The 12,817-nt window shown below is 48.4% G+C and overlaps 1 protein-coding gene and 1 long non-coding RNA gene across 21 annotated transcripts in view; one reads left to right on the forward strand and one right to left on the reverse strand.

The window, feature by feature from the left end:
• LOC121824497 (uncharacterized) overlaps positions 1–3,853 on the forward strand; it is a 29,679-nt gene extending 25,826 nt beyond the window's left edge. For all 10 annotated transcript variants that reach the window (XR_013046293.1, XR_013046295.1, XR_006066403.2 and 7 more), the window contains one exon: positions 3,381–3,853. This is a non-coding gene — a long non-coding RNA (uncharacterized LOC121824497). The remainder of the gene's footprint in view (positions 1–3,380) is intronic.
• Positions 1–12,817, reverse strand: part of LOC143269704 (uncharacterized) — a 211,189-nt gene that overhangs the window by 112,069 nt on the left and 86,303 nt on the right. The window lies entirely within an intron of this gene.

Here is a 12,817-nt window from a genome sequence, read left to right on the forward strand (position 1 = left end):
GGGGAAGTTTCCTGGAAGCAAGGCAGCCATCTAAGTCAAGGGTGATGACAGCCTTTGCTTCATCATGTTTAATGGGATGAGGCAAGATGGCGGATGGTGGTTTCTGGCTTAGGGAGGGAGGGATGGAGCAGTCTGCCTGTCTCGGGAGCCACTCCTTTCAATCTAGCCAAGTAGATCCCAGCATCATCTACTCAAGCCAGCTTTGCTTACAAATAAAAAAGGAGGAAAGAAAACCCTCAGAGTTCAGCTTAAAAGGACCTTTCATGCCTTGCCAGGCCTCTGCCTTCTCCTCACCACGCCTCTGTCGCAAAGTACAATACATATGTTTATCTTGCTTCAAGCAGGGGTATATTAAAATACTTGAGGATTTTCCCCTCCTAACACTGGCATGTTGGCTCCCAGCGGCTGCACAGCCACATATCATGAATTGCAAAAGCAGCAGCAAATTACTGCCTTCGCAAACACACAGATCTTTCCTGAGGTTGCAAGTCGCATCACTTTAAAGGCTGACTTTCTTCAAACTTCCAGGAACTGAGTGGCTCCGAGCCCATCTATTTAAAGGTCAGGCTAGCCTTGCTGTATTTGGAGGGCTGCCTCGGACACAAGCTTATTCTCAGGCCTGTTCCACAGTCACCACAGCCAGGCAGGCTATGAGAAGCAGTGTGTCCCTTCAAAGGATGCAGAAGGCATTGCCAGACACAGAGGTAGGGCTGGGGAAGGGGGGGATAGGAGGTGGGATGTGACTGGTTGCCTCCCTCTCCTCCATGTGCCCTGGGAGGGGCAGGGGATGGGATGACAGTAGTGAAAGAGCTGAACTCTGCTGCTGTGGACAAATCCCAAAACTGAGCCAAGGTTCCCATGTTCGGGGGCACGGTAATCCTTTGCCCCGGTTTTAGTTCAGTTCTCTGGACCCAGGCTCTAGTGGGGTATTGAGATATACCAGAGTGACTCAGTGATGCTTGTAAAAACAGGTCAGGACTTCCGTCACAACAGAGCTTGGCGGGGGTGCATGTCAATTGTTCTTGCTGCAAAATAGTACCCGGAACAACTTTAGGGGGGAAAAGCGTTCTTTTGGCTTATGGTCAGTCCGTCACGGCAAGAGTGTAATGGAGCACAACTCGAATGGTGGCAACCAGGAGGCAGAAAGGGAGAAAGAGAATAAGCTGGTTGCCTCGTGCCCTTCCCTTTCTATTGAGTCTAAGCCCAAAGCCTCCAGGATGGTACTGGCTATATTCAGTGTGGGTTCTATCTTCTCTGAAAAGGCCCTCACGGATACTCCCAAGCCTGTGCTTCACAAACTCTCCAGTGCTTTGCAGTCCACTTAAAGTGACAGCGCGGGTGAACTGTCCTGAGGAGAAACGGGTCTCAACCCAGAACACAGCACAGACACAGGTGCCTGAGAGCCAGAAGGCGGGCTGGGGTCAGGACGGTGACAACTTCTAGGAAGAAATATCAGTAGCAAAGGGTATTATTCTGGGCTAAGGGATCAAATAGTATTACTCCTGAGGACAGGTTAGGGGAGCAGCCTCATGACCATAGGTGTGGGAAAAAAAAAGATGAAGAATCGATCAGATATTGCGGGAGATCAGATATGGGTGGGGAACGGGATCCTCACTAAGCTGGCCCAACAGAGTCTGAAGCAGCAGATGTCCCTTGCCTACCAGCTAACTTCCATCTCTCTGCTTAATTGGCGCTGCTGGCCAACCGACCTGTGTCATGCAGTGAGAGCCTGCTGCTGGTTGAGGATATGCAAAGGCTCTAGTGTGCGGGGGTGGGGGGGTGGGGGGGGTGCAGCGCTATAGCTTCCTCATGACACCTAGGAAAGTTGTTCCTTGCTTGAAGTCACCCAGCAAGGAAGGGGAGGTGGTGACTGATTGCAAAGCCCCCACCTGGCCCTGGAACATGCTCTCCCGCTGCACTAATTCTCCTTCCACACCCAGCAGCGTAGTAATGACCACCCCACGGCTCCTCCACTCCAAGGCTCTGCCGGCAAGCCTCAGTGCCACTCACAGGCACTCGGGAGGGCTTCAAGGAGGAGGTGGCATTGTAACAGTGCCTTCAAGAAAGCTTTTGACCCCGGTCAGAGAGGAAAAAGAAGAATGAGCCAGGAAGAAAGTACAAGGTAAACAGGAGCCGTGAGGGCACAAAATGATGGCAGGTACCAGCTGACAAAGGTCATGAGGGAAGTCCGGGAGACGTTAGGGACATCTTCCCAGCCTCTCTGTGGGCAGAGGTGATCACTACTACACAGTGTCACTGACTGTGCCACTCTGGCTCTGAGAGAGACAATGTTGAGAAGGAGGCCTCTGTGGGCCAGTTCATGGGGAGTCGGAGACAGAAGTTAGCATGGGCAGTTTCTGGCTCCTGAAGAGCAGGACAGGATGATGTTTGTACCCACAGCTGGGCTGCCTGCTGTTGAGGTCATTGCTGGCCCAGGAAAGGATGCTCAGTGGGAAGGCAGGGAGGGACAGAGGAAGCAGGGGAACAGCCACCACTGTGATTCAGTACAGACCTTTCCTGGTGTCTGATTAGCCTGAAAAGACGGAAATCAAAACCAACAAAATGAAACAGTCACCAGGGCAGCCCAGGAAGCTCTCTGGGCCTAGGAGTGAGATGAGCAGGCGGTCAAGGATCTCAGGACAGAGTTATCCAAGGGGACCAAGAAGGGGGATCTATCTACAGAGTGTTTAAAGCTGGGGAGCAGGGAGGCAGGCTCTGGTATGGGCCGTAGTGGATGTAGGAGAGGGGCAGCCTTCTTGGTTCTGAGTCAGCTGCGATATGTAACAAAGCTTATCTCCAGAGAAGATGATGCCGGGACTCTTGGTATCTGGCTGTAGTGTGCTGCCCAGCACAGGGTATCTGGATCACAGTATCTTGCTCTGAATCATGGCTAAATGACTGAGATGACCGGGAGGCACGCAAGCATAAACTCTTGACTTTCCCTGCAGACTCAACCTGTCTCTCTGTGAGTGCTAGGGACCCAGTGCCCACAGGGTAGCCAGTATCTGTGAGAAAAGAGAACTAGGCCAGCCAGTGAGGTGAGGAGGACAAGAAGTTGTAGTTCCTCACGCCTCTCTCCTAAACCAAATCCATCAGCCGAGGACACTGACATCTCCTAGTCTCCCATCCAAACAAGTCTAAAACAGATCAGCCTCTCATAGGTAACCCTTTGGCAGGATTGTATAACCCTGTGAATGAACTGGGCCTCTCAGCATATGGTTAGTGCTAAGTAACTGAAGAGAACTTGTGTGTACCCCATGCCTAAGTATGACTTAAAGCATGGCAGGGGGTCTTCCTTGTGAAGTCAGTTCTGCCTTCATCACACAATACTGGGCCAGCCATGTCTTAATCTTTCAGCTAGAGTGTTGCTGTCCCCACAGGTCCATCTGCGGAGGCATGGTCAACAAAACATGTGATGTCCACATAGGGAACATTATTAGCCATGAAAAAGAGTAAAGGACTGGAAGATGCTACTTGAAGAACCTTGAAAGAGTCACGAGAACGAAAGAAGCCAGTCACAGCAGAATGTGTCACATGATCCCATTGATAAGACATTTTCAGAAAAGACACATCCACTGTGACAGGAAGCGGATCCGTGATTTCCTAGGACTCAGGAAACTGGGTGGAGCGGGGTGAGGGGATCAGGAAGAGGAGATGAGGAGACTAGTAGTGAGTAGTGAGTATGAAGTTTCTCTTGTGATGGATGAAAATGTTCTAAAATGGATTGTGGTAACAACTTCAAGTTCCATGACTAGATGAAAAGCATCCTATTGTGTGGATGAATTGGGGTGTGTACGAGTTACATCTAAATAAAACTTCCATATTTAAAAATGAAGGGGTTGGGAATATACAATAGAGTGGCTGTCTTGCTTTAGTAGGCCTTAGGTTCAATCCTCCATGATGGAGGAGGCTGAGGGTAGGGAGGGGAGAAAGAGAGAAAGGGCAGGGGATGAGGTAAAGGAAGATCAGTTTACGACTATCACTGGACCATAGCAATAGCACCAGAAATGGCAGGTCCCAGCTGGATGAGCCGCGGTTCTAGAACAGATTTCAACAATTTGATGAGTGCATACACATATGTCCCCCCAAACAGGGGAAGCGGTGCTTCTGCCTCTGAGCCACCCACCCCCCAGCTCTGACTCCCACTGTCCAACACCATGACAGAGAGTCATGCGGCAGACGGTCAGGAACTCTTATTTTGTCTCCTGCCCCAAGCAATTCCTAAACAGTGGGAGTTAAATATTTATAAAGCAGTCGCTGTTTGTTTAATGTTCAATCTGGTCTTGGGAAGCCTGATGCTGAAAATTGCTGAGGTGACAGCTGATTATACAACAGGAGGAGCCTAGTGCACCAGGGAGCCTGACAGTTACCAGGATGGCCTGTCTCCTCTCCCAAGCTCTGCAGAAGTTGCTTCCTGCCTTGCGCTGTGCCCAGGGCTCTGGAGATTCCGGAACTCACTGCCCAGCTCCCACGGGCAAAGAGAAGACAGCCTTTGTCACCAAAAGCTACTGGATCTGCATGTGCCAGGAACGGTTTCTGGGACTAGGTGGGGTGGGGCACGAGGGTGACACCTCCCACGGAATTCTTGTCTATGCCTTGTCTATGCCAACGGCTAGTCCTCACAAGCTAAGTGGATGCTGAGTGTAGTCCAGACAGTGAGAGATACAGAGGCTGGGCACGTACACCGAGCTCACCTTCAAAACCTGCTCTCCAGGTACTTATCTGAGCGTATCAGGTGCCAGGGCTCAGAAAGGACACTGAGCTATTAAAAACAACTCATCAGCCTGATGACCCAGCATTTTAAAAACTTACTATTATGTGTATGTGCATGATGTATGTGTGCATGCATGAAATGCATGTGTATGTGTAGATGGCACAGTACGCATGTATAACTTTGTGGAATTGAGGCTCTCCTTTTGTCTTCATATGGGTTTCAGAGAACAAACTCAGGTCACCAGACTTTGAATAGCAAGGGCCTTTACTCACTGGCCATCACTGATCCCCCTCCCCCATCCTATCTTTGCTTTTATCAGCTGGGGCATGAACCTGTTGGGCTCAGTTTCCTTTGTTGTAAAACAAGCGAATGGCCTGTCTTAGTCTTCTACTGCTATGACAAAACACCATTACCAGGGGAATTTATCAACAAAAGAGGTTCATTGGGTTATAGTTCTAGAAGGCTAGAGTCCACGATGGTGGACTAAAAGCATGGTGACAGGAGGCTGGAAGAGCAGCTAAGAGCTCACATCGTGATCTACAAATAGGAGGCAGAAAGAGGACACTGGGAAGAGAGCAAATCTTTTGATTCTTCAAAGCCAGCTCCTAGTGACACACCTCCAACAAGGCCTCCTAGTCCTTCCCAACCAGTTCCACCAACTGGAGACCAAGTACACACATACATGAACCCATAGGAACCATTCTCATCAAACCACTAAACAGCCCGTCTAGGGGCTGGAGCGATGGCTCAGTGGTTAAAAACGCTGGTTGTTGGTCTAACAGAGGACCTGGGTTCAATTCCCAGCACTCACATGGCAGCTCACAACTATCTGTAAATCCAGTTCCAGAGGACCTGATACCTTCACACCAATGCACATAAAATAAAGTGAAATATATATATATATATATATATATATATATATATATATATATATATATATATATATATATATAAACAACCCACAAAACTAAGAGGCTACGTGGCGTCAGAAATATCATGTGGGTACAGTGACGATGATTACCCAGGTATGCCTCCACTCTGAACCCCACCAGGGAATAATGTTGGGCAATTCCATTTACTGGCCCTCTTCATTGGTTTAATCATCTGATAAGATTAAAACAGCCTGAACTACAACTGAGGTAGGGTGAGAAATTACAAAACCCTGGCCAGAACATGGCATAGTATATAGCTCGGGGAAGAGGCTTGGTGGCTGATGTTTCCACTAGTTCCATGACCCCATGACGCCCTTTGGGGCCTGGTGACCTCTTAAAGTGGCTAGCGTGCAGTGATCAGTCATGCCACCAGCTGTGTTAGGGAACAGCTTTCCCAACATCTACAATCCACTCCGGTTCGGTTAAGCATCCCCACCAACTCTATCTCCACCAGGAGGGCCAGCCGTACAGGCACACAGGAGTGAATGCCTGAGCTAATAGAGATGAGTGGCCAGCCCCATAGGACCTCTCCCACACTGGCCACACTGGGTTTCTTTACAGGTGTGAGCGGCAGAGCTAGCAAGACACTGTTGACAAGCGAGGTCTTCCATCCCTGGAGACTTCTCAGTTACACAATGAGCCAGACAGGAAGAAAACCCCCCCAAAAGCCAGGTGTTCTAGAGTATGGTTATCATCCTAGCACTCAGATGGCTGAGGCAGGAGGCTCAAGACTAGCTTAGAGTATATCATTAGATGTTGTCTCTAGTAAAAAGGAAAGAGATGAGGGTGGAGGGAGAGAGAGGAAAAGAGAAAAAAAGCAAGCCTCGGAAGGACATACAGAGGTGCAGACAAGGTAAGGAAGAGAAGTCTAGGCACAGGAAACCAAAGGAAGAAATTAAAGGTGGGTAGAGGTCAGTAGCAGAGCTATTATTGTTAGATTATGTGCAACTCCGGGTTCAATCGTCGATACCCCGTTAAAGAAGAGCAAAAGGAACCAGAGGTTGAAGATCTTGTCATCCTAAGAAAAATGCCACTGAAAGTGAAGCCACTTCAAATAAGGGCCAGATATTTAGAGTAAGTAGGACAAGTGTGGGATGGGGTGGATACTTCATCTCTGAAAGAAAAGAAAAAAAAAAAAAAAAACTAACCACCAACAGCTGTTTCTAGCTCTGCCCCTCATGGGCTGTGACCTCGAGTGACCCCCATTTCTCTCTCATCCTAGCGGGGTGCTACAGAGGAGCATTCTATGACATCTTCTAAATATGTACAAATCATGAAGTAAAGCTCTGCCTCAGACTTCACACCTGATGTTTGTAGTTATTACTCGAAGCCCCGTTCTCAGGGCTCTCACTGGGCGACCACTCAGGGGCCACTCTCCTGCCTGTGGGGGCTTTTCTCTGCTCACAGTTCCTCCACAGCATGCAAACTTCCTTCCCTACCTTCTTCCCTCATGAGAAGTCTCGTGTCTTCAGAAAAACCTTTCAGGCTTCCTGAATTCTCCCGGGCCTGTTCTTAATTTCTCTGCTTGTTAAATCACTCTCTAAATCTGCCAAGTGTGGTTCTCTTTGTGCTCTGCTGCTGACTGGGATTCTGCAAGGGCCCCTCAGGCGTCTCTACAGATGGTCTTCTGGGTCCCTTCTAGAGAGAAGTAGATAGGGAGCCCATCACTGGACACACACACACACACACACACACACACACACACACACACACACACACACAGGATTGCATATGGAGACCAGAAGATCATGGGTATCATTCCTCAAATGCAATCCACCTTTATTTCCTCTGAGAAAGGACTTCTCAATGTCCTGGAATCCAACACGTAGTCTGTATGCTGACCAGCCAGTCCCAACGAACTTCCTGTCTCTTGTTTTTCCATTGCCGGGATTGTGAGCATACAACACCATGCTCCTCGGGCTTGCAAGGTGGTACTGAGTTATCTCCATAGCCCACTTCACATTTTAATGATTTGTCTCACTGACAATGCTCTCCCTCCCCATGTTAGGACACAAGGTCCCCCAGACAACCTTCTTTATACCCCTCCTAACACAACCAGTACCCTTTCTTGTTACAGAGTCCTGCCAGCCCTGCACCCACTCCATAAATCTGGGTTGTTGGTACAAGGCAGGCAGTTTCTGGCAGTTGACCAACCTTGGCGAAAACAAGCCCTTACCCAACTTCACCACCACTATTCCATTTAAAAAGTAGATGACCCTGAGCAGCACGAAGACTTAACTCTGTTAGAAGACTGCATGTCAATCAACCAATGGAAGGGAAGGAATTTCCTCTGGTCCACTGACTATAGGTACAAATTCTCTTTCCCAGGAAAAAACAAACTCACGCGTGGGTACCTGCAATCCCAGATTTCCGTTTCCTCGCAGTAACACAAAGCTTAGTCATCTGTAATGTATGGAATGCAGACTCCCTACAGCTTTACCATGTCTTTCTTTCACAGCTGTTTTGCCTCTAAGGAATCTGGTAACAACGCCTCCCCAAATTAACGTTATCTACTTCTCCCAAAGAAATATGCTTGCTTCTTGGGGACCACCTCATGAGAAACTCCCGTTTCTCCATTTATGTAATATGTAATTACCAACAGGACTAACTTTTGGCAAGCGCACAAATCAGCTGGTGGCGGCTGGCGTTCTAGGCACACCAGTGTCCATAGTTAACATTTAACGAGTGTTTACCATACATCCGCCAGGAAGCACTGTTCTAAGCCTTCCTGTGTATTATATTAACTCAGTCACCTCCCTAGAAAATAGGCATGTGGTCAGGGATTATCAATGAAACAAACAGGAACAGAGAAGGTAAAGAACATAGAGGCACAGAAAAGGCCAGCTAACAGCTAGAGAACCCTCACCAGGCTTCTACAAGCAACCTCAAGTAAATTCATGGAAATGTACACACAGACGCCATAGTAATAACAGTAGAAAAATCAGGGTTCACCAAGATAAAGGAAGGTTCAGCAGGAGTGAAGGGGGAACCAAAGAGGACATAGGGAAGGAAGTGATCAAAATAGTAGAGTTGTACAAAACATATCCTATGAATGAAATGAAACCTATGACTATGCATAATTAATACATGCTGATAATTTTTAAGTAACAAAATAGGTCATTTAATGTGGGGAAAAAATGGGCTTCTGAGTAGCAGCTACCCAGCCCAGATCCTTCCTAGTACTGGGGCCTTACTCAGTTGGCTTTGCAAAAGGGATTTGCTGTATCACTCAATACACTGAGTGGGCCAAATGGAGGTCACTTCCAAGTTCTAGCTATTCATACCCTTACTGACAGTTGTTTACAAGGGCTGGCAATCAGGACATGACTGATGAGTGTCCATGTGTCTGGGCTGGACATTAGCAATGAGTCTATGAGCGCATGTTTTCATGGGGCGATGACTCAGGCCTTACTGTGCAATCCCCTGTGTGATGCACGTTTTCAGGGTCACAGATGTAGATGCCCCTCACAGTGTCGGGGTAACCAAAGCATGAACTGTGGATGTAGGGCAGAGAAAATGTTATGCTTGGGGGAGTGGGGGCGGAGTTAATCCCCCATCTGTAGATGTGGCTCTCTGTTTAGTCACTAAGAGAAACATGCTCCCTGCCTGGCTGAGGACACTTAACAAGTGGCACATGACTTGGAAATCCCCACAAGCTGGTGAGATCAGTAAAGATGAACAAAAAAAACTAGGACAGGGATGGTGGGCCACGGGGTGAGGACTTGGGGGTTCCCTCCCATTCCTGAACATGCCAAATCCCCAAGAGGCCCGGGCTTTTGGATGGTGGGCCGGGTAAGGCCCTGTGAGAGGGGCCCTGCAAAGAAGACAAGCAGCTCCCCAAAGGCCATGGGAACCAGGTACCCTACCCTGGGATCCTAGCCTAGTGTTCTTTCTGTTGTCTCAGCTACAGAGACCATCAGGACCCTCACTCAGTTTTCTTTGCAAAGGGGATTCGCTCAAAGGTTAGGGAGTTGAGGGAGACTAAGAAACACAGAGAGCTCACAGGCTCTTCAGCCTGTAGCAAGGTGACTGCATGGGGACATGTTCACTTCATAACAGCCTTGGTGCTGCCTGAAGGTGATGATGCTACAAGGCAGACAGATCAGATCTGGTTGGTTCGGGGAGCCCTAGCTACCCAGCTTCAGTTTGAATGACACCTGTTTAAAAGAGAGGAAGGACGACATGGATTTTTGTCCCCATTCCCCATGAAGTGCCATCAAGAAGGTGGCAGGCCAACAGTGGTCCTTAGGCAAGTTAGCATTCTCTAAATTAGTGGTCCTCAACCTTCCTCATGCTGTGACCCTTTAATACAGTTCCTCGTGTTGTGGTGAGCCCCCAACCATGAAATTATTTCATTGCTTTCTCCTCACTGTAATTCTGCTACTGTTGTGAATTGTAATATAAATATCTGATGTCATAACCACTGCTCTCAACAAATCATGAGGGCAGTTACACACAACTGCCCACAGGGATCAGATGAACAACTCCAGTGTTTAGAGTTCACCCTCTGTGTGTGTGTTACACGTGCACCTGGGGGAAAAAAACTCACATCCACTTTTCACATCCACTCACACATGTTTCAGGAGCTGTATATGGGTGGCAAAAGCCAAGAAGAGTCCTTTCTTCACCAGGCCATCTGCCAGCCTTGTATGGAAGACTGGCTGTGCACAAGTGTGGCATGGGGAACTCAGACGAAGAGCTCACGTCTCCGTGCCCTATCCTCAGTTACGGTGGTTCTCAACCTGTGATCTTTTGGGGGTCGAATGACACTTTCACTGGTGTCACCTAAGGCCATAGGAAAGTTGGGCAGTGGTGGCACACGCCTTTAATCCCAGCTCTCGGGAGGCAGAGGCAGTCGGATCTCTGTGAGTTCGAGGCCAGTCTGGTCTACAAAAGCAAGTTCCAGGACAGTCAGCCAGGATTGTTACACAGAGAAACACTATCTTGGTGGGGCAGGGAGTGGGGGGGAGGGCCATAGGAAAACACAGATATTGACATTACAACTCATAACAGTAGCAAAGTTATAATTATGAAGTGACAACAAAAATAATTTTTTTTTATGGTTGGGGATTAACACAACATGAGGAACTGTATTAAGGGGTTGCAGCATTAGGAAGGTTGAGAACCGCTGCTCTAATAGCTGTGCCCTAGCACGTCATTGATTGCAATGGACATAATTCCTGGGGACCCAGGGTCCTTTAGGCAGGACATAAAGCGAACTGTAGAGGCCGTAGACATTGATGGCAATATGATTCTGCTGTCTGCACTGAGTGAGGCTGCAGACCAGAGAGGACAAATGAGTGCTGTTTGCTCAGGAAGTTACGAGAGAAATTGGCATCAACTCCAAAAGGCCTTTTCTCTGTTCCTCTTCTAGATGGGGGAACACACATGCTCCCACACTAACCCAAATCCCTACGCCAGGAAGGCCATGACTCGGCTTCACCATCCCACTCTACAAACTGCCTCAAGGACCATCCGTTCTATTCTCTCTACCATTGGCTCTGCTGGATTCTACTGGCTCTTACTGTCCCCAGTGGGTCAATGCAGATGGGTGAAGCTTTCATGGCTTTGAGAGCACAAGGCAGCGCAGCAGTGAACATGAGGTCTGAAGGCCGATGCCAATGCTTTCATCAGCCAGATATATCTGACTGCCCATTCTGGCACTTGCAGCTTCCACGGGCCAAGCAGAGCCGCTCATTAGAAATCCTGTTTGTCTGTGCTCTCCCTTGTGGGGGACAGCGTTGAGGAGCCTTAATCCAGCACACCTTCAGAATCGCTGAACTGCTTCACTGTGTGAGGTGGCTAGCCGTTGGAAACCCAGGCTCCACTCTGCCCTTGGCCACTGAACGCTGACCAATGGGACAGAGAGGAGCTCTGTCTGGGCCAGACGCCACCACCGCATAGAGTCAGTCAGCATGGCCAGCAGACCCTGCAGCGAGCCCTGGCTGCAGGAGTGCAATTACGTGCCTCCCACACAAATCAGATCCAGGAAACGGAGGTCTGGAACCACAAACTGAATGTACAGTGAGGCTGACCTGCCTCTCTGTTTCTTTTCTCTCCTTCTCACTTTTTTCCTGCAGCAAAGCCAGCAATTAGGAACTCTATAACACAGATTCCTGTGGCTCAAAGGGACCTCTTGAGGTTGTAGCTCTGGATGGCTCCTCCGCAGGAAGACAAGCCCATCCTACGGTTCTTGCAGGAGAGGCCTTGTCCTTGGTAAAGGGAGCCCAAGAGGTGGCTGGCCTCTTCTGCCATCCTTAGAGCAGCCTGTACCTTTTTAAATCATGGTACTTGCTACATTTGAGCTTCCTCTTTTATCCAAGCATCGATCTCCTACTCATATCTGTGAATCTTCGAGACCAGTGTCCATTTTCTTCTTTTCTGTCTTTTCAGCACTGGCCAAGAGGCTCAGTCTAGGGATCTAGTTAGTAAGTGTAGGTAGGTAGATGAACAGGTTAATGCATCATAGGTCAGTAGATAAGAGGGATGGGTGGATTTATAGATGAATGTGTACATAGATGGTTGATAGAAAATGAATATATGAATAGGTAAGTGGACGGGTAGGTAAATGAAGCAACAGATAACTTAGTGGGCAGGTATGTGGATGAGTAGAAGGGTAGATAATGGGTTGACAGGTGGACACATGAGTTTTTGAGTGGACGCACAAATGGATGCAGACATGAGTTGGGTGGGTACAGGAATTGATGGAAGTATGGACGAAACAGTGGGATGGTCAGAAGGGTAAATGGATGAAGTGAATGAGTATTCAAATGGATGGATAGGAGAGAAGGATAGACAAGTGGGTAGGATGATGTATGGATGAAGAGACAGATTGATAGATGGATATACATACAAGAGAGGAGTGAACTGATACAAAAAGAGGTGGAAAAGGATTGCCATTAAGATTGTTAAACCTGCTCACTCTGGAATCATGGGACTTTTGGTCTCAACTCCCCATCCTGTCCCCACTATTCAGGACTCTAAAACAAGACTGCTTTGTCTACAGTCATAGGCTAAAGAATCCACAGTAACACTTAGGGCTTCAGTCTGATAGGATAAACGACAGCCCATCTCATAGTCAATACTCAAGTTCGACAGCTTGTACACAGAGGGGGTGCTACCCACAGGTCTGCTAAGTGCTCTTAGAAACCTGGCAGAATCCAGAGGAAGG

This window comes from Peromyscus maniculatus, chromosome 20 (genome assembly GCF_049852395.1).
Source record: "Peromyscus maniculatus bairdii isolate BWxNUB_F1_BW_parent chromosome 20, HU_Pman_BW_mat_3.1, whole genome shotgun sequence".
NCBI lineage: Eukaryota > Metazoa > Chordata > Mammalia > Rodentia > Cricetidae > Peromyscus > Peromyscus maniculatus.